Genomic DNA, 21,600 nt, shown 5'->3' on the forward strand with positions numbered 1-21,600 from the left:
CAAATATCTCAGTTCTCGTCCCCTGGTACTCGGGTGCAACATTCCAGATGCTTTACTAACACTCTCCCGACTTGGAGAGTCAGTTCCTTTAACCTCCTGTTTGGCCCAGTTTGCAATCTCTGCGGAAGATGAACAGGAATAGGGAGAACCAATGAGAGACTAGCTGGAGGTGTCTGGACGGCTAAATTTAACTGTCTTTTCCCACGAGGAACAGGAATTAACCAAAGGCTCAGCGTGCCGAGCCGGAACCAGATTAGGGCCTGAAGCAATCCTGCGGTGTTACGGCCAGCTCACAGGAAAGCGAGTTGAAGAAAGGAGTTCAGGGGCACTGTAATTCACAAACCTGCAGAGTTATAAATGACAGCTATCGTCCAAAAATATACTGAAGTAAGGCTGCCAAGAGGACTTGAAAGCGGGGCAGAATTGCACGAAACTGATTTCAGGAGGTAGATTGGAATTTCATTTAAAGCATAGGAAAAGAGGCAGAATGTCCACAATGATGCACTTGGCCAAAAAGGGCGTATGCCTTTTTTCCTGAATATATTCAGGAAAAAACGCATACGCCCTTTTTGGCCAACCAAGCAAGCTTGCAAAGAAATCTGCACTACAATGAAGTCTCACTTCCCCCCGCTCAAAAGGGCCATCTGAAAAAAGCGTAAAATCCAGAAAGGCAGGACAGGCCATGGAGAAATGGGAGCCTTGTTATGCTGATGGGCGGGATGTAAATGGCCAACAGCCACACCGGAGAAGTGTATGGTGTTTCCTGAAACATCTAAAAACAAAGCAACAGAGCCTAGGGCACTTCCACTTATGGTCCTATAGTTTAGGGAAATTAAAATCAAAAAGACCCAGCCACCCCAAAGGTTGGGATGGCTCTGTTTACAAGACCCTCATTTACGGTACAAGTTCAATATCGCAGAAAGTGAAAAATGGGAAAAGGAGTTGTGGTACTTACGTACAGTGCAATATCACTCAGCAATGAAATCTATGTCATCAGGCCCGTAGCAGCATAATGAGTGGATTCAGGTATGATGATTCTAACTGAAATAAGTCACACAGAAAAAGAAACATCATAAGATATCACTAATACACGGAATGTAAACTTGGCTACACAGGAACTGAATTACAAAACAGAACAGGGTCTCAAATTTAGAAAACCAACTTATGCTTGCTTAAGGGGAAAGGTGAGTTGGGGTGCTGCATAAAACCAGAGATTGAAATGAGCACATAAAGTTCCTTAAGCCAAATATGGAATAGACAAGAGCTACTCCTTGCTCAACGAAATGGACTCAACACCCCATATTAAATGCCTAAGAATGTACCTGACTAGTAAGTATCTTAAAACCTAGGGATTTTTATGTCTCCAAAAGAGAATCAAGCGTGTGTACAGGGGCATAAACATAGCAGTGACAGGATTGGAGAGGTTCGGTGAGCAAATGAAGACCCTTTGAAGTCATATTGCATGGTACCCATTCCACGGGTCTCAACTCTCCAGGTTTAAGGTATTCTTCCTTCAGCTAAAACATGCATGTGGAACCCAGAGTATTATCAAACGTGTGATCGGGAGACGTGTTCCAATATGTCTCAGTTTTCATCCCTGGTACTTGGGTGCAACATTCCAGATGCTTTACTAACACTCTCCCGACTTGCAGAGTCAGTACCTTTAACCTCCTGTTTGGCCCAGTTTGCAATTTCTGCGGAAGATGAACAGGAATAGGGAGAACCATTGAGAGACTAGCTCGAGGTGTCCGGACGGGCAAATTGAACTCTCATTTCCCACCAGGAAGAGGTATTAACCAAAGGCTCAGCATGCCGTGCCGGAACTAGATTAGGGCCTGAAACAATCCTGCAGTGTTGCAGCCAGCTCACAAGAAAGCGAGTTGAAGAAAGGAGCTCAGGGGCACTGTAATTCACAAACCTGCAGAGTTATAAATGACAGCTATCGTCCAAAAATATACTGAAGTAAAGCTGCCAAGAGGACTTGAAAGCGGGGCAGAATTGCAGGAAACTGATTTCGGGACGTAGACTGGAATTGCATTTAAAGCATAGGAAAAGAGGCAGAATGTCCACAATGATGCACTTGGCCAAAAAGGGCGTATGCGTTTTTTCCTGAATATATTCAGGAAAAAACGCATACGCCCTTTTTGGCCAACCAAGCAAGCTTGCAAAGAAATGTGCACTACAATGAAGTCTCACTTCCCCCCAGTCAAAAGGGCCATCTGAAAAAAGTGTAAAATCCAGAAAGGCAGGACAGGCCATGGAGAAATGGGAGACTTGTTATGCTGATGGGCGGGATGTAAATGGCCAACAGCCACACCGGAGAAGTGTATGGTGTTTCCTGATACATCTAAAAAACAAAGCAACAGAGCCTAGGGCACTTCCACTTATGGTCCTATAGCTTAGGGAAATTAAAATCAAAAAGACCCAGCCACCCCAAAGTTTGGGACGGATCTGTTTACAAGAACTTCGTTTACGGTACAAGTTGAATATCACAGAAAGTGAAAAATGGATAAAGAAGTTGTGGTACTTACGTACAATGCAATATCACTCAGCAATGAAATCTATGTCATCAGGCCCGTAGCAGCATAATGAGTGGATTGAGGTACGATGATTCTAACTGAAATAAGTCACACAGAAAAAGAAACATCATAAGATATCACTAATACTCGGAATGTAAACTTGGCTACAAAAGAACTGAATTAAAAAACGGAACAGGGTCTCAAATTTAGAAAAGCAACTTATGCTTGCTTAAGGGGAAAGGTGAGTTGGGGTGCTGCATAAAACCAGAGATGGACATGAGCACAGATAAAGTTCCTTAAGCCAAATATGGAATAGACAAGAGCTACTCCTTGCTCAACGAAATGGACTCAACACCCCATATTAAACGCCTAAGAATGTACCTGACTAGTAAGTATCTTAAAACCTATGGATTGCTATGTCTCCGAAAGAGAATCAAGCATGTGTACAGGGGCATAAACGTAGCAGTGACAGGATTGGAGAGGTTGGGTGAGCAAATGAAGACCCTTTGAAGTCATATTGCATGGTACCCATTCCACGGGTCTCAACTCTCCAGTTTTAAGGTATTCTTCCTCAGCTGAAACATGCATGTGGAACCCAGGGTATGATCAACCGTGTGATCGGGAGATGTGTTCAATTATGTCTCAGTTTTCATCCCCTGGTACTAGGGTGCAACATTCCAGACGCTTTACTGACACTAACCGACTTGGAGAGTCAGTGCCTTTAACCTCCTGTTTGGCCCAGTTTGCAATTTCTGTGGAAGATGAACAGGAGTAGGGAAAACCAATGAGAGACTAGCTGGAGCTGTCTGGACAGGCAAATTTAACTCTCATTTCCCACCAGGAAGAGGAATTAAGCAAAGGCTCAGCGTGGCATGCCGAAACCAGATTAGGGCCTGAAGCAATCCTGCGATGTTGCGGCCAGCTCACAAGAAAGCGAGTAGAAGAAAGGAGCTCAGGGGCACTGAAATTCACAAAACTGCAGAGTTATAAATGACAGCTATCGTCCGAAAATATACTGAAGTAAGGCTGCCAAGAGGTCTTGAAAGCGGGGCAGAATTGCAGGAAACCGATTTCAGGAGGTAGACTGGAATTGCATTTAAAGCATAGGAAAAGAGGCAGAACGTCCACAATGATGCACTTGGCCAAAAAGTGCGTATGCGTTTTTTCCTGAATATATTCAGAAAAAAACGCATACGCCCTTTTTGGCCCACCAAGCAAGCTTGCAAAGGAAATCTGCACTACAATGAAGTCTCACGTCCCCACAGTCAAAAGGGCCATCTGAAAAAAGTGTAAAATCCAGAAAGGCAGGACAGGCCATGGAGAACTGGTAGCCTTGTTATGCTGATGGGCGGGATGTAAATTGCCAACAGCTCCTTGGGAGAAGTGTATGGTGTTTCCTGAAACATCTAAAAAACAAAGCAACAGAGCCAAGGGCACTTCCACATATGGTCCTATAGCTTAGGGAAATTAATTTTAAAAAGACACAGCCACCCCAAAAATTTGGAACGGCTCTTTTTACAGGAATCTCTTCTATGGCACAAGTTAAATATCCCAGAGAGCAAATGATGGATTAAGATGTTGCGGTACTTATGTACAACAGAATACCACTCATCAATGAAATCTATGTCACCAGGCCCGTACAAGCATAATGAGTGGATTGAGACATGATGATTGTAAATGAAATAAGTCACACAGAAAAAGAAACATCATAAGATACCACTAATAAACGGAATGTAATCTTGGCTACACAGGAACTGAATTACAAAACAGAACAGGGTCTCAAATTTAGAAAACCAACTTATGCTTGCTTAAGGGGAAAGGTGAGTTGGGGTGCTGCATAAAAGCAGAGATTGAAATGAGCACAGATAAAGTTCCTTAAGCCAAATATGGAATAGACAAGAGCTACTCCTTGCTCAATGAAATGGACTCAACACCCCATATTAAACGCCTAAGAATGTACCTGACTAGTAAGTATTTTAAAACCTATGGATTGCTATGTCTCCGAAAGAGAATCAAGCGTGTGTACAGGGGCATAAACGCAGCAGTGATAGGATTGGAGAGGTTCGGTGAGCAAATGAAGACCCTTTGAAGTCATATTGCATGGTACCCAATCCACCGGTCTCAACTCTCCAGGTTTAAGGTATTCTTCCTTCAGCTAAAACATGCATGTGGAACCCAGAGTATTATCAACCGTCTGATTGGGAGACGTGTTCAAATATCTCAGTTATCGTCCCCTGGTACTCGGGTGCAACATTCCAGACGCTTTACTAACACTCTCCCGACTTGGAGAGTCAGTGCCTTTAACCTCCTGTTTGGCCCAGTTTGCAATCACTGCGGAAGATGAACAGGAATAGGGAGAACCAATGAGAGACCAGCTGGAGGTGTCTGGACGGGCAAATTTAACTCTCATTTCCCACGAGGAACAGGAATTATCCAAAGGCTCAGCGTGCCGAGCCGGAACCAGATTAGGGCCTGAAGCAATCCTGCGGTGTTACGGCCAGCTCACAGGAAAGCGAGTTGAAGAAAGGAGTTCAGGGGCACTGTAATTCACAAACCTGCAGAGTTATAAATGACAGCTATCGTCCAAAAATATACTGAAGTAAGGCTGCCAAGAGGACTTGAAAGCGGGGCAGAATTGCACGAAACTGATTTCAGGAGGTAGACTGGAATTTCATTTAAAGCACAGGAAAAGAGGCAGAACGTCCACAATGATGCACTTGGCCAAAAAGGGCGTATGCGTTTTTTCCTGAATATATTCAGGAAAAAACGCATACGCCCTTTTTGGCCAACCAGGCATGCTTGCAAAGGAAATCTGCACTGCAATGAAGTCTCACTTACCCCCGGTCAAAAGGGCCATCTGAAAAAAGCGTAAAATCCAGAAAGGCAGGACAGGCCATGGAGAAATGGGAGCCTTGTTATGCTGATGGGCGGGATGTAAATTGTCAACAGCCACTGGGGAGAAGTGTATGGTGTTTCCTGAAACATCTAAAAAACAAAGCAACAGAGCCTACGGCACTTCCACTTATGGTCCCATAGATTAGGGAAATTAAAATCAAAAAGACACAGCCACCCCAAAGTTTGGGAAGGCTCTGTTTACAAGAACCTCGTTTACGGTACAAGATCAATATTGCAGAAAGTGAAAAATGGATAAAGAAGTTGTGGTACTTACGTACAATGCAATATCACTCAGCAATGAAATCTATGTCATCAGGCCCGTAGCAGCATAATGAGTGGATTCAGGTATGATGATTCTAACTGAAATAAGTCACACAGATAAAGAAACACTATAAGATATCACTAATACACGGAATGTAAACTTGGCTACACAGGAACTGAATTACAAAACAGAACAGGGTCTCAAATTTAGAAAAGCAACTTATGCTTGCTTAAGGGAAACGGTGAGTTGGGGTGCTGCATAAAACCAGAGATTGAAATGAGCAGAGATAAAGTTCTATATGCCAAATATGGAATAGACAAGAGCTACTCCTTGCTCAGCGAAATGGACTCAACACCCCATATTCAACGCCTAGGAATATACCTGACTAGTAAGATCATAAAACCTATGGATTTATATATCTCTGTAAGAGAATCAAGAGTGTGTACAGCAGCATTAAAGCAGTGAAAATCAGCTAAATACCATAATAAAAATAAAATTCTTAAACAAAACACAATGACAGTGAAATAGAGAGCAATACTTAAGTAATTCATTCAAGACTTCTAATGCAACCTGCATTTACCACATCTACACGGAGAGCTGGGTGACACATAAGGCTGGACACTTAGGGCTCATAAGATTTGTGAGGTTCGGTGAGCAAATGCAGACCCTTTGAAGTCATATTGCATGGTACTCATTCCATGGGTCTCAACTCTCCTGGTTTAAGGTATTCTTCCTTCAGCTAAAACATGCATGTGGAACCCAGAGTATGATCAACCGTGTGATCGGGAGACTTGTCAGATATTTCTCAGTTTTCGTCCCTTGGTACTCGGGTGCAACATCCCAGACGCTTTACTAACACTCTCCCGACTTGAAGAGTCAGTGCCTTTAACCTCTTGTTTGGCCCAGTTTGCAATTTCTGTGGAAGATGAACAGGAGTAGGGAGAACCATTGAGAGACTAGCTGGAGGTGTCTGGACGGGCAAATTTAACTCACATTTCCCACCAGGAAGAGGAATTAACCAAAGGCCCAGCGTGCCGAGCCGGATCCAGATTAGAGCCTGAAGCAATCCTGCAGTGTTGCGGCCAGCTCAAAAGAAAGCGAGTTGAAGAAAGGAGCTCAGGGGCACTGTAATTCACAAACCTGCAGAGTTATAAAGGACAGCTATCGTCCAAAAATATACTGAAGTAAGGCTGCCAAGAGGACGTGAAAGCGGGGCAGAATTGCAGGAAACCGATTGCAGGAGGTAGACTGGAATTGCATTTAAAGCATAGGAAAAGAGGCAGAACGTCCACAAGGATGCACTTGGCCAAAAAGGGCGTATGGGTTTTTTCCTGAATATATTCAGGAAAAAACGCATACGCACTTTTTGGCCAACCAAGCAAGCTTGCAAAGGAAATCTGCACTACAATGCAGTCTCACTTCCCCCCAGTCAAAAGGGCCATCTGAAAAAAGTGTAAATCCAGAAAGGCAGGACAGGCCATGGAGAACTGGGAGCCTTGTTATGCTGATGGGCGGGATGTAAATTGCCAACAGCCACTTGGGAGAAGTGTATGGTGTTTCCTGAGACATCTAAAAAACAAAGCAACAGAGCCTAGGGCACTTCCACTTAAGGTCCTATAGCTTAAGGAAATTAAAATAAAAAAGACACAGCCACCCCAAAAGATGGGACGGCTCTGTTTACAACAACCTGGTTTATGGTACAAGTTCAATATCGCAGAGAGTGAAAAATGGATAAAGAAGTTGTGGTACTTATGTACAATGCAATATCACTCAGCAATGAAATCTATGTCATCAGGCCCGTAGCAGCATAATGAGTGGATTCAGGTATGATGATTCTAACTGAAATAAGTCACACAGAAAAAGAAACATCATAAGATGTCACTAATACTCGGAATGTAAACTTGGCTACACAGGAACTGAATTACAAAACAGAACAGGGTCTCAAATTTAGAAAACCAACTTATGCTTGCTTAAGGGGAAAGGTGAGTTGGGGTGCTGCATAAAACCAGAGATTGAAATGAGCACAGATAAAGTTCCCTAAGCCAAATATGGAATAGACAAGAGCTACTCCTTGCTCAACGAAGTGGACTCAACACCCCATATTAAACGCCTAAGAATGTACCTGACTAGTAAGTATCTTAAACCCTAGGGATTGCTATGTCTCCGAAAGAGAATCAAGCATGTGTACAGTGGCATAAACGCAGCAGTGATAGGAATGGAGAGGTTTGGTGAGCAAATGAACACCCGTTGAAGTCATATTGCATGGTACCCATTCCACGGGTCTCAACTCTCCAGGTTTAAGGTATTCTTCCTTCAGCTAAAACATCCATGTGTAACCCAGAGTATGATCAACCGTGTGATCGGGAGACGTGTTCAATTATGTCTCAGTTTTCGTCACCTGGTACTCGGGTGCAACATTCCAGACGCTTTCCTAACACTCTCCCGACTTGGAGAGTCAGTGCCTTTTACCTCCTGTTTGGCCCAGTTTGCAATTTCTGCGGAAGATGAACAGGAATAGGGAGAACCAATGAGAGACTAGCTGGAGGTGTCTGGACAGCTAAATTTAACTGTCTTTTCCCACGAGGAACAGGAATTAACCAAAGGCTCAGCGTGCCGAGCCGGAACCAGATTAGGGCCTAAAGCAATCCTGCGGTGTTACGGCCAGCTCACAGGAAAGCGAGTTGAAGAAGGAAGCTCAGGGGCACTGTAATTCACAAACCTGCAGAGTTATAAATGACAGCTATCGTCTAAAAATATACTGAAGTAAGGCTACCAAGAAGACGTGAAAGCGGGGCAGAATTGCAGGAAACCGATTTCAGGAGGTAGACTGGAATTGCATTTAAAGCATAGGAAAAGAGGCAGAACGTCCACAATGATGCACTTGGCCAAAAAGGGCGTATGCGTTTTTTCCTGAATATATTCAGGAAAAAACGCATACGCCCTTTTTGGCCAACCAAGCAAGCTTGCAAAGGAAATCTGCACTACAGTGAAGTCTCACTTCCCCCCGCTCAAAAGGGCCATCTGAAAAAAGTGTAAAATCCAGAAAGGCAGGACAGGCCATGGAGAACTCGTAGCCTTGTTATGCTGATGGGCGGGATGTAAATTGCCAACAGCCACTCAGGAGAAATGTATGGTGTTTCCTGAAACACCTAAAATATCAAGGTAACAGAGCCTAAGGCACTTCCACTTACAGTCCTATAGCTTAGGGAAATTAAAATCAAAAAGACACAGCCACCCCAAAGTTTGGGACGGCTCTGTTTACAAGAACCTCGTTTACGGTACAAGTTCAATATCGCAGAAAGTGAAAAATAGATAAAGAAGTTGTGGTACTTACGTACAATGCAATATCACTCAGCAATGAAATCTATGTCATCAGGCCCGTAACAGCATAATGAGTGGATTCAGGTATGATGATTCTAACTGAAATAAGTCACACAGAAAAGTATACATCATAAGATATCACTAACACACGGAATGTACACTTGGCTACACAGGAACTGAATTACAGAACAGAACAGGGTCTCAAATTTAGAAAACCAAGTTATGCTTCCTTAAGGGGAAAGGTGAGTTGGGGTGCTGCATAAAACCAGAGATTGAAATGAGCACAGATAAAGTTCCCTAAGCCAAATATGTAATAGACCAGAGCTATTCCTTGCTCAACGAAATGGACTCAACACCCCATATTAAACGCCTAAGAATGTACCTGACTAGTAAGTATCTTAAAACCTATGGATTGCTATGTCTCCAAAAGAGAATCAAGCATGTGTACAGGGGCATAAACGCAGCAGTGATAGGATTGGAGAGGTTCGGTGAGCAAATGAAAACCCTTTGAAGTCATATTCCATAGTACCCATTCCACGGGTCTCAACTCTCCAGGTTTAAGGTATGCTTCCTTCAGCTAAAACATGCATGTGGAACCCAGAATATGATCAACCGTGTGATCGTGAGACGTGTTCAAATATGTCTCAGTTTTCGTCCCCTGGTACTCGGGTGCAACATTCCAGACGCTTTACTAACACTCTCCCGATTTGGAGAGTCAGTGCGTTTAACCTCCTGTTTGGTCCAGTTTGCAATTTCTGCCGTAGATGAACAGGAATTGGGAGAACCAATGAGAGACTAGCTGGAGGTGTCTGGATGGGCAAATTTAACTCTCATTTCCCACCAGGAAGAGGAATTACCAAAGGCTCAGCATGCCGTGCCGGAAGTAGATTAGGGCCTGAAGCAATCCTGCGGGGTTGCGGCCAGCTCACAAGAAAGCGAGTTGAACAAAAGAGCTCTGGGGCACTGTAATTCACAAACCTGCAGAGTTATAAATGTCAGCTATCATCCAAAAATATACTGAAGTAAGGCTGCCAAGAGGACTTGAAAGCGGGGCAGAATTGCAGGAAACCGATTTCAGGAGGTAGACTGGAATTGCATTTAAAGCACAGGAAAAGAGGCAGAACGTCGACAATGATGCACTTGGCCAAAAAGGGCGTATGCGTTTTTTCCTGAATATATTCAGGAAAAAACGCATACGCCCTTTCTGGCCAACCAAGCAAGCTTGCAATGGAAATCTGCACTACAATGAAGTCTCACTTCCCCCCGGTCAAAAGGGCCATCTGATAAAAGTGTAAAATCCAAAAAGGCAGGACAGGCCATGGAGAACTGGGAGCCTTATTATGCAGATAGGTGGGATGTAAATTGTCAACAACCACTCTGGAGAAGTGTATGGTGTTTCCTGAAACATCTAAAAAACAAAGCAACACAGCCTAGGACACTTCCACATATGGTCCTATAGTTTATGGAAATTAAAATCAAAAAGACACAGTCACCCCAAATGTTGGGATGGCTCTGTTTACAAGACCGTAGTTTACGGTACAAGTTCAATATCACAGAAAGTGAAAAATGGATAAAGAAGTTGTGGTACTTACGTACAATGCAATATCACTCAGCAATGAAATCTATGTCATCAGGCCCATAGAAGCATAATGAGTGGATTCAGGTATGATGATTCTATCTGCAATAAGTCACACAGAAAAAGAAACATCATAAGATATCACTAACACACGGAATGTAAACTTGGCTACAGAGGAACTGAATTACAGAACAGAACAGGCTCTCAAATTTACAAAACCAACTTATGCTTGCTTAAGGGGAAAGGTGAGTTGGGGTGCTGCATAAAATCAGAGATTGAAATGAGCACAGATAAAGTTCCTTAAGGAAAATATGGAATAGACAAGAGCTACTCCTTGCTCAACGAAATGGACTCAACACCCCATATTAAACGCCTAAGAATGTACCTGACTAGTAAGTATCTTAAAACCTATGGATTGCTATGTCTCAGAAAGAGAATCAAGCGTGTGTACAGGGGCATAAACGCAGCAGTGATAGGACTGGAGAGGTTTGGTGAGCAAATGAAGACCCTTTGAAGTCATATTGCATGGTTCCCATTCCACGGGTCTCAACTCTCCAGGTTTAAGGTATTCTTCCTTCAGCTAAAACATGCATGTGGAACCCAGAGTATGATCAACCGTGTGATCGGGAGACGTGTTCAAATATGTCTCAGTTTTCGTCCCTGGTACTCGGGTGCAATATTCCAGACGCTTTACTAACACTCTCCCGACTTGGAGAGTTAGTGCCTTTAACCTCCTGTTTGGCCCAGTTTGCAATTTCTGCGGAAGATGAACAGGAATAGGGAGAACCAATGAGAGACTAGCTGGAGGTTTCTGGACGGGCAAATTTAACTCTCATTTCCCACCAGGAAGAGGAATTAACCAAAGGCTCAGCGTGCCGTGCCGGAACAAGATTAGGGTCTGAGGCCATCTTACGGTGTTGCGGCCAGCTCACAAGAAAGGGAGTTGAAGAAAGGAGCTCAGGGGCACTGTAATTCACAAACCTGCAGAGTGATAAATGACAGCTATCGTCCAAAAATATACTGAAGTAAGGCTGCCAAGAGGACTTGAAAGCGGGGCAGAATTGCAGGAAACCGATTTCAGGAGGAAGACTGGAATTGCATTTAAAGCATAGGAAAAGAGGCAGAACGTACACAATGATGCACTTGGCCAAAAACAGCGTATGCATTTTTTCCTGAATATATTCAGGAAAAAACGCATACGCCCTTTTTGGCCAACCAAGCAAGCTTGCAAAGAAATCTGCACTACAATGAAGTCTCACTTCCCCCTGGTCAAAAGGGCCATCTGAAAAAAGTGTAAAATCCACAAAGGCAGGACAGGCCAAGGAGAACTGGGAGCCTTGTTATGCTGATGGGCGGGATGTAAATTGCCAACAGCCACTTGGGAGAAATGTATGGTGTTTCCTGAAACATCTAAAAAACAAAGCAACAGAGCCTAGGGCACTTCCACTTATGGTCCTATAGCTTAGGGAAATTAAAATAAAAAAGACACAACCACCCCAAAGTTTGGGATGGCTCTGTTTACAAGAACCTCGTTTACGGTACAAGTTCAATATCGCAGAACCTGAAAAATGGATAAAGAAGTTGTGGTACTTACGTACAATGCATTATCACTCAGCAATGAAATCTATGTCATCAGGCCCATAGCAGCATAATGAGAGGATTCAGGTATGATGATTCTAACTGAAATAAGTCACACAGATAAAGAAACATCATAAGATATCACTAATACACGGAATGTAAACTTGGCTACACAGGAACTGACTTACAAAAGAGAACAGGGTCTCAAATTGTGAAAACCAACTTATGCTTACTTAAGGGCAAAGGTGAGTTGGGGTGCTGCATAAAACCAGAGATTGAAATGAGCACAGATAAATTTCCTTAAGCCAAATATGGAATAGACAAGAGCTACTCCTTGCTCAATGAAATGGACACAACACCCGGTTTAAACGCCTAAGAATGTACCTGACTAGTAAGTATCTTAAAACCTATGGATGGCTATGTCTCTGAAAGAGAATCAACCGTGTGTACAGGGGCATGAAAACAGCTGTGACAGGATTGGAGAGGTTCGTTGAACAAATGAAGACCCTTTGAAATCATATTGCATGGTACTCATTCCACGGGTCTCAACTCTCCAGGTTTAAGGTATTCTTCCTTCAGCTAAAACATGCATGTGGAACCCAGAGTATGATCAACCATGTGATCGGGAGAGGTATTCAAATATGTCTCAGTTTTCGTCCCCTGGTACTCGGGTGCAACATTCCAGACGCTTTACTAATACTCTCCCGACTTGGAGAGTCAGTGCCTTTAACCTCCTGTTTGGCCCAGTTTGCAGTTTCTGCGGAAGATGAACAGGTATAGGGAGAACCAATGAGAGACTAGCTGGAGGTGTCTGGACGGGCAAATTTAACTCTCATTTCCCACCAGGAAGAGGAATTAACCAAAGGCTCAGCGTGTCGTGCCGAATCCAGATTAGGGCCTGAAGCAATCCTGCGGTGTTGCGGGCAGCTCACAAGAAAGCGAGTTGAAGAAAGGAACTCGGGGGCACTGTAATTCACAAACCTGCAGAGTTATAAATGACAGCTATCGTCCAAAAATATACTGAAGTAAGGCTGCCAAGAGGACTTGAAAGCGGGGCAGAATTGCAGGAATCTGATTTCAGGAGGTAGACTGGAATTGCATTTAAAGCATAGGAAAAGAGGCAGAACGTCAACAATGATGTACTTGGCCAAAAAGGGCGTAGGCGTTTTTTCCTGAATATATTCAGGAAATATATATATATAGACTGAAATTGCATTTAAAGCATAAGAAAAGAGGCAGAATGTCAACAATGATGCACTTGGCCGAAAAGGGCGTATGCGTTTTTTCCTGAATATATTCAGGAAAAAACGCATACGCCCTTTTTGGCCGACCAAGCAAGCTTGCAAAGGAAATCTGCACTACAATGAAGTCTCACTTCCCCCCAGTCAAAAGGGCCATCTGAAAAAAGTGTAAAATCCAGAAAGGCAGGACAGGCCATGGAGAACTGGGAGCCTTGTTATGCTGATGGGCGGGATGTAAATTGCCAACAGCCACTCGGGAGAAGTGTATGGTGTTTCCTGAAAAACCTAAAAAACAAAGCAACAGAGCCTAGGGCACTTCCACTTACGGTCCTATAGCTTAGGGAAATTAAAATCAAAAAGACACAGCCACCCCAAAGTTTGCGACGGCTCTGTTTACAAGAACCTCGTTTACGGTACAAGTTCAATATCGCAGAAAGTGAAAAATGGATAAAGAAGTTGTGGTACTTACGTACAATGCAGTATCACTCAGCAATGAAATCTATGTCATCAGGCTTGTAGCAGCATAATGAGTGGATTCAGGTATGATGATTCTAACTGAAATAAGTCACACAGAAAAAGAAACATCATAAGATATCACTAATACACGGAATGTAAACTTGGCTACACAAGAACTGAATTCCAAAACAGAACAGGGTCTCAAATTGAGAAAACCAACTTATGCTTACTTAAGGGGAAAGGTGAGTTGGGATGCTGCATAAAACCAGAGATTGAAATGAGCACAGATAAAGTTCCTTAAGCCAAATATGGAATAGACAAGAGCTACTCCTTGCTCAATGAAATGGACACCACACCCGGTTTAAATGCCTAAGAATGTACCTGACTAGTAAGTATCTTAAAACCTATGGATGGCTATGTCTCTGAAAGAGAATCAACCGTGTGAACAGGGGCATGAAAACAGCTGTGACAGGATTGGAGAGGTTCGGTGAACAAATGAAGACCCTTTGAAATCATATTGCATGGTACTCATTCCACGGGTCTCAACTATCCAGGTTTAAGATATTCTTCCTTCAGCTAAAACATGCATGTGGAACCCAGAGTATGATCAACCATGTGATCGGGAGACGTATTCAAATATGTCTCAGTATTTGTCCCCTGGTACTCGGGTGCAACATTCCAGATGCTTTACTAACACTCTCCCGACTTGGAGAGTCTGTGCCTTTAATCTCCTGTTTGGCCCAGTTAGCAGTTTCTGCGGAAGATGAACAGGTATAGGGAGAACCAATGAGAGACTAGCCGGAGGTGTCTGGACGCGCAAATTTAACTCTGATTTCCCACCAGGAAGAGGAATTAACCAAAGTCTCAGCGTGCCGTGCCGGAACCACATTAGGGCCTGAAGCCATCCTGCAGTGTTGGGGCCAGTTCACAGGAAAGCGAGTTGAAGAAAGGAGCTCAGTGGCACTGTAATTCACAAACCTGCAGAGTTATAAATGACAGCTATCATCCAAAAATATACTGAAGTAAGGCTGCCAAGAGGACTTGAAAGTGGGGCAGAATTGCAGGAAACCGATTTCAGGAGGTAGACTAGAATTGCATTTCAAGCATAGGAAAAGAGGCAGAACGTCCACAATGATGCACTTGGGCAAAAAGGGCGTATGCGTTTTTTCCTGAATATATTCAGGAAAAAACGCATACGCCCTTTTTGGCCAACCAAGCAAGCTTGCAAAGGAAATCTGCACTACAATGAAGTCTCACTTCCCCCCGCTCAAAAGGGCCATCTGAAAAAAGTGTAAAATCCAGAAAGGTTCACAGGCCATGGAGAACTGGGAGCCTGGTTATGCTGATGGGCGGGATGTAAACTGCCAACAGCCACTCTGGAGAAGTGTATGGTGTTTCCTGAAACATCTAAAAAACAAAGTAACAGAGCCTAGGGCACTTCCACTTATGGTCCTATAGCTTAGGGAAATTAAAATCAAAAAGACACAGCCACCCCAAAGTATGGGACGGCTCTGTTTACAAGAACCTCGTTTACGGTACAAGATCAATATCGCGGAAAGTGAAAAATGGATAAAGAATTTGTGCTACTTACGTACAATGCAATATCACTCATCAATGATATCTATGTCATCAGGCCCATAGCAGCATAATGAGAGGATTCAGGTATGATGATTCTAGCTGAAATAAGTCACACAGATAAAGAAACATCATAAGATATCACTAATACACGGAATGTAAACTTGACTACACAAGAACTGAATTACAAAACAGAAGAGGGTCTCAAATTTAGAAAACCAACTTATGATTACTTAAGGGGAAAGGTGAGTTGGGGCGCTGCATAAAACCAGACATTGAAATGAGCACAGATAAATTTCTTTAAGCCAAATATGGTATAGACAAGAGCTACTCCTTGCTCAACGAAATGGACTCAACACCCCGGGTTAAACGCCTAATAATGTACCTGACTAGTAAGTATCTTAAAACCTATGGATTGCTATGTCTCCGAAATAGAATCAAGCGTGTATTCAGGGGCATAAACGCAGCAGTGATAGGATTTTAGAGGTTCGGTGAGCAAATGAAAACCCTTTGCTGTCATATTGCATGGTACCCATTCCACAGGTCTCAACTCTCCAGGATTAAGGTATTCTTCCTTCAGCTAAAACATGCATGTGAATCCCAGAGTATGATCCACCGTGTGATTGGGAGACGTGTTCAAATATCTCAGTTATCGTCCCCTGGTATTCGGGTGCAACATTCCTGACGGTTTACTAACACTCTCCCGACTTGGAGAGTCAGTGCCTTTAACCTCATATTTCTCCAGTTTGCAATTTCTGCGGAACATGAACAGGAATAGGGAGAACCAATGAGAGACTAGCTGGAGGTGTCTGGACGGGCAAATTTTACTCTCATTTCCCACCAGGAAGAGGAATTAACCAAAGGCTCAGCGTGCTGTGCCGGAACAAGATTAGGGTGTGAGGCCATCTTACGGTGTTGCGGCCAGCTCACAAGAAAGGGAGTTGAAGAAAGGAGCTCAGGGGCACTGTAATTCACAAACCTGCAGAGTGATAAATGACAGCTATCGTCCAAAAATATACTGAAGTAAGGCTGCCAAGAGGACTTGAAAGCGGGGCAGAATTGCAGGAAACCGATTTCAGGAGGAAGACTGGAATTGCATTTAAAGCATAGGAAAAGAGGCAGAACGTCCACAATGATGCACTTGGCCAAAAACGGCGTATGCGTTTTTTCCTGAATATATTCAGGAAAAAATGCATACGCCCTTTTTGGCCAACCAAGAAAGCTTGCAAAGAAATCTGCACTACAATGAAGTCTCACTTCCCCCATGTCAAAATGGCCATCGCAAAAAAGTGTAAAATCCACAAAGGCAGGACAGGCCATGGAGAACTGGGAGCCTTGTTATGCTGATGGGCGGGATGTAAATTGCCAACAGCCACTTGGGAGAAGTGTATGGTGTTTCCTGAAACATCTATAAAACAAAGCAACAGAGCCTAGGGCACTTCCACTTATGGTCCTATAGCTTAGGGAAATTAAAATAAAAAAGACACAGCCACCCCAAAGTTTGGGACGGCTCTGTTTACAAGAACCTCGTTTACGGTACAAGTTCAATATCGCAGAAACTGAAAAATGGATAAAGAAGTTGTGGTACTTACGTACAATGCAATATCACTCAGCAATCAAATCTATGTCATCAGGCCCGTAGCAGCATAATGAGTTGATTCAGGTATTATAATTCTAACTGAAATAAGTCACACAGAAAAGAAACATCATAAGATATCACTAATACACGGAATGTAAACTTGGCTACACAAGAACTGAATTCCAAAACAGAACAGGGTCTCTAATTGAGAAAACCAACTTATGCTTGCTTAAGGGGAAAGGTGAGTTGGGGTGCTGCATAAAACCAGAGATTGAAATGAGCACAGATAAAGTTCCTTAAGCCAAATATGGAATAGACAAGAGCTACTCCTTGCTCAACGAAATGGACTCAACACCCCATATTAAACGCCTAAGAATGTACCTGACTAGTAAGTATCTTAAAACCTATGGATGGCTATGTCTCTGAAAGAGAATCAACCGTGTGAACAGGGGCATGAAAACAGCTGTGACAGGATTGGAGAGGTTCGGTGAACAAATGAAGACCCTTTGAAATCATATTGCATGGTACTCATTCCACGGGTCTCAACTCTCCAGGTTTAAGATATTCTTCCTTCAGCTAAAACATGCATGTGGAACCCAGAGTATGATCAACCATGTGATCGGGAGACGTATTCAAATATGTCTCAGTTTTCGTCCCCTGGTACTCGGGTGCAACATTCCAGATGCTTTACTAACACTCTCCCGACTTGGAGAGTCTGTGCCTTTAATCTCCTGTTTGGCCCAGTTAGCAGTTTCTGCGGAAGATGAACAGGTATAGGGAGAACCAATGAGAGACTAGCTGGAGGTGTCTGGACGGGCAAATTTAACTCTCATTTCCCACCAGGAAGAGGAATTAACCAAAGGCTCAGCGTGCCGTGCCGGAAACAGATTAGCGCCTGAAGCAATCCTGCGGTGTTGCGGGCAGCTCACAAGAAAGTGAGTTGAAGAAAGGAGATCAGGGGCACTGTAATTCACAAAACTGCAGAGTTATAAATGACAGCTATCGTCCAAAAATATACTGAAGTAAGGCTGCAAAGAGGACTTGAAAGAGGGGCAGAATTGCAGGAATCTGATTTCAGGAGGTAGACTGGAATTGCATTAAAACATAGGAAAAGAGGCAGAACGTCAACAATGATGTACTTGGCCAAAAAGGGCGTATGCGTTTTTTCCTGAATATATTCAGGAAATATATATATAGAGACTGAAATTGCATTTAAAGCATAAGAAAAGAGGCAGAACGTCGACAATGATGCACTTGGCCAAAAAGGGCGTATCCGTTTTTTCCTGAATATATTCAGGAAAAAACGCATACGCACTTTTTGGCCAACCAAGCAAGCTTGCAAAGGAAATCTGCACTACAATGAAGTCTCACTTACCCCCGGTCAAAAGGGCCATCTGAAAAAAGTGTAAAATCCACAAAGCCTGGACAGGCCATGGAGAACTGGGAGCCTTGTTATGCTGATGGGCGGGATGTAAATTGCCAACAGCCACTCTGGAGAAGTGTATGGTGTTTCCTGAAACACCTAAGAAACAAAGCAACAGAGCCTAGGGCACTTCCACTTATGGTCCTATAGCTTAGTGAAATTAAAATCAAAAAGACACAGCCACCCCAAAGTTTGGGACGGCTCTGTTTACAATAACCTCGTTTATGGTACAAGTGCAATATCGCAGAAAGTGAAAAATGGATAAAGAAGTTGTGGTACTTACGTACAATGCAGTATCACTCAGCAATGAAATCTATGTCATCAGGCCCCTAGCAGCATAATGAGTGGATTCAGGTATGATGATTCTAACTGAAATAAGTCACACAGAAAAAGAAACTTCATAAGATATCACTAACACACAAAATGTAAACTTGGCTACACAGGAACTGAATTCCAAAACAGAACAGGGTCGCAAGTTGAGAACACCAACTTATGCTTGCTTAAGGGGAAAGGTGAGTTGGGGTGCTGCATAAAACCAGAGATTGAAATGAGCACAGATAAAGTTCCTTAAGCCAAATATGGAATAGACAAGAGCTACTCCTTGCTCAATGAAATGGACTCAACACCCCATATTAAACGCCTAAGAATGTACCTGACTAGTAAGTATCTTAAAACCTATGGATGGCTATCTCTCTGAAAGAGAATCAAGCATGTGTACAGGTGCATAAACACAGCAGTGATAACATCGGAGAGGTTCGGAGAGCAAATGAAGACCCTTTGAATTCATATTGCATGGTACTCATTCCACGGGTCTCAACTCTCCAGGTTTAAGGTATTCTTCCTTCAGCTAAAGCATGCACGTGGAACCCAGAGTATGATCAACCGTGTGATCGGGAGACATTTTCAAATATGTCTCAGTTTTCGTTCCCTGGTACTCGGGTGCAACATTCCAGACGCTTTACTAACACTCTCCCGGCTTGGAGAGTCAGTGCCTTTAACCTCCTGTTTGGCCCAGTTTGCAATTTCTGCGGAAGATGAACAGGAATAGTGAGAACCAATGAGAGACCAGCTGCAGTTTTCTGGACGGGCAAATTTAACTCTCATTTCCCACCAGGAAGAAAAATTAACCAAAGGCTCAGCATGCCGTGCCGGAACCAGTTTAGGACCTGAAGCAATCCTGCGGGGTTGTGGCCAGCTCACAAGAAAGCGAGTTGAAGAGAGGAGCTCAGGGGCACTGTAATTCACAAACCTGCAGAGTTATAAATGACAGCTATCGTCCAAAAATATACTGAAGTAAGGCTCAAAAGAGGACTTGAAAGCAAGGCAGAATTGCAGGAAACCGATTTCAGGAGGTAGACTGGAATTGCATTTAAAGCATAGGAAAAGAGGCAAAACGTCCACAATGATGCACTTGGCCAAAAAGGGCGTATGCGTTTTTTCCTGAATATATTCAGGAAAAAACGCTTATGCCCTTTTTGGCCAACCAAGCAAGCTTGCAAAGGAAATCTGCACTACAATGAAGTCTCACTTCCCCCCGGTCAAAACGGCCGTCTGAAAAAAGTGTAAAATCCAGAAAGGCAGGACAGGCCATGGAGAACTAGGAGCCTTGTTATGCTGATGGGCGGGATGTAAATTGCCAACAGCCACTGGGGAGAAGTGTATGGTGTTTCCTGAAACATCTAAAAATCAAAGCAACAGAGCCTAGGGCACTTCCACTTATGGTCCTATTTCTTAAGGAATTTAAAATAAAAAAGACACAGGCATCCCAAAGGTTGCGATGGCTCTGTTTATAAGAACCTCGTTTACGGTACAAGTTCAATATCGCAGAAAGTGAAAAATGGATAAAGAAGTTGTGGTACTTACGTACAATGCAATATCACTCAGCAATCAAATCTATGTGATCAGGCCCGTAGCAGCATAATGAGTGGATTCAGATATGATGATTCTAACTGAAACAAGTCACACAGAAAAAGAAATATTATAAGATATCACTAGTACACGTAATGTAAACTTGGCTACACAGGAACTGAATTATAAAACAGAACAGGGTCTCAAATTTAGAAAAGCAACTTATGCTTGCTTAAGGGGAAAGGTGAGTTGGGGTGCTGCATAAAACCAGAGATTGAAATGAGCACAGATAAAGTTCCTTAAGCCAAATATGGTATAGACAAGAGCTACTCCTTGCTCAACGAAATGGACTCAACACCCCATATTAAACGCCTAAGAATGTACCTGACTAGTAAGTATCTTAAAACCTATGGATTGCTATGTCTCTGAAGGAGAATCGAGCGTGTGTACAGGGGCATAAACGCAGCAGTGATAACATTGGAGAGGTTCGGTGAGCAAATGAAGACCCTTTGAAGTCATATTGCATGGTACCCATTCCACGGGTCTCAACTCTCCAGGTTTAAGGTATTCTTCCTTCAGCTAAAACATGTATGTGGAACCCAGAGTATGATCAACCGTGTGATCGGGAGACGTGTTCCAATATATCTCAGTTTTCGTCCCCTGGTACTCGGGTGCAACATTCCAGACGCTTTACTAACACTCTCCCGACTTGGAGAGTCAGTGCCTTTAACCTCCTGTTTGGCCCAGTTTGCAATTTCTGCGGAAGATGAACATGACTACGGAGAACCAATGAGAGACTAGCTGGAGTTGTCTGGACGGGCAAATTTAACCCTCATTTCCCACCAGGAAGAGGAATTAACCAAAGGCTCAGCGTGCCTTGCCGTAACCAGATTAGGGCCTGAAGCAATCATGTGGTGTTGGGGCCAGCTCACAGGAAAGCGAGTTGAAGAAAACAGCTCAGGGGCACTGTAATTCACAATCCTGCAGAGTTATAAATGACAGCTATCATCCAAAAATATACTGAAGTAAGGCTGCCAAGAGGACTTGAAAGCGGGACAGAATTGCAGGAAACCGATTTCAGGAGGTAGACTGGAATTGCATTTAAAGCATAGGAAAAGAGGCAGAACGTCCACAATGATGCACTTGGCCAAAAAGGGCGTATGCGTTTTTTCCTGAATATATTCAGGAAAAAACGCATACGCCCTTTTTGGCCAACCAAGCAAGCTTGCAAAGGAAATCTGCACTAGAGTGAAGTCTCACTTCCCCCCAGTCAAAAGGGCCATTTGAAAAAAGTGTAAAATCCAGAAAGGCAGGACAGGCCATGGAG

General features: G+C 43.3%; 1 long non-coding RNA gene across 3 annotated transcripts in view; it reads left to right on the forward strand.

Moving 5' to 3' along the window:
- LOC125965015 (uncharacterized) overlaps positions 1-20,984 on the forward strand; it is a 482,945-nt gene extending 461,961 nt beyond the window's left edge. For all 3 annotated transcript variants that reach the window (XR_007478440.1, XR_007478439.1, XR_007478438.1), the window contains exon 3: positions 20,831-20,984. This is a non-coding gene — a long non-coding RNA (uncharacterized LOC125965015). The remainder of the gene's footprint in view (positions 1-20,830) is intronic.
- Positions 20,985-21,600: the final 616 nt, after the last annotated feature.

The sequence above is a fragment of the Orcinus orca genome, chromosome 7 (genome assembly GCF_937001465.1).
Source record: "Orcinus orca chromosome 7, mOrcOrc1.1, whole genome shotgun sequence".
NCBI lineage: Eukaryota > Metazoa > Chordata > Mammalia > Artiodactyla > Delphinidae > Orcinus > Orcinus orca.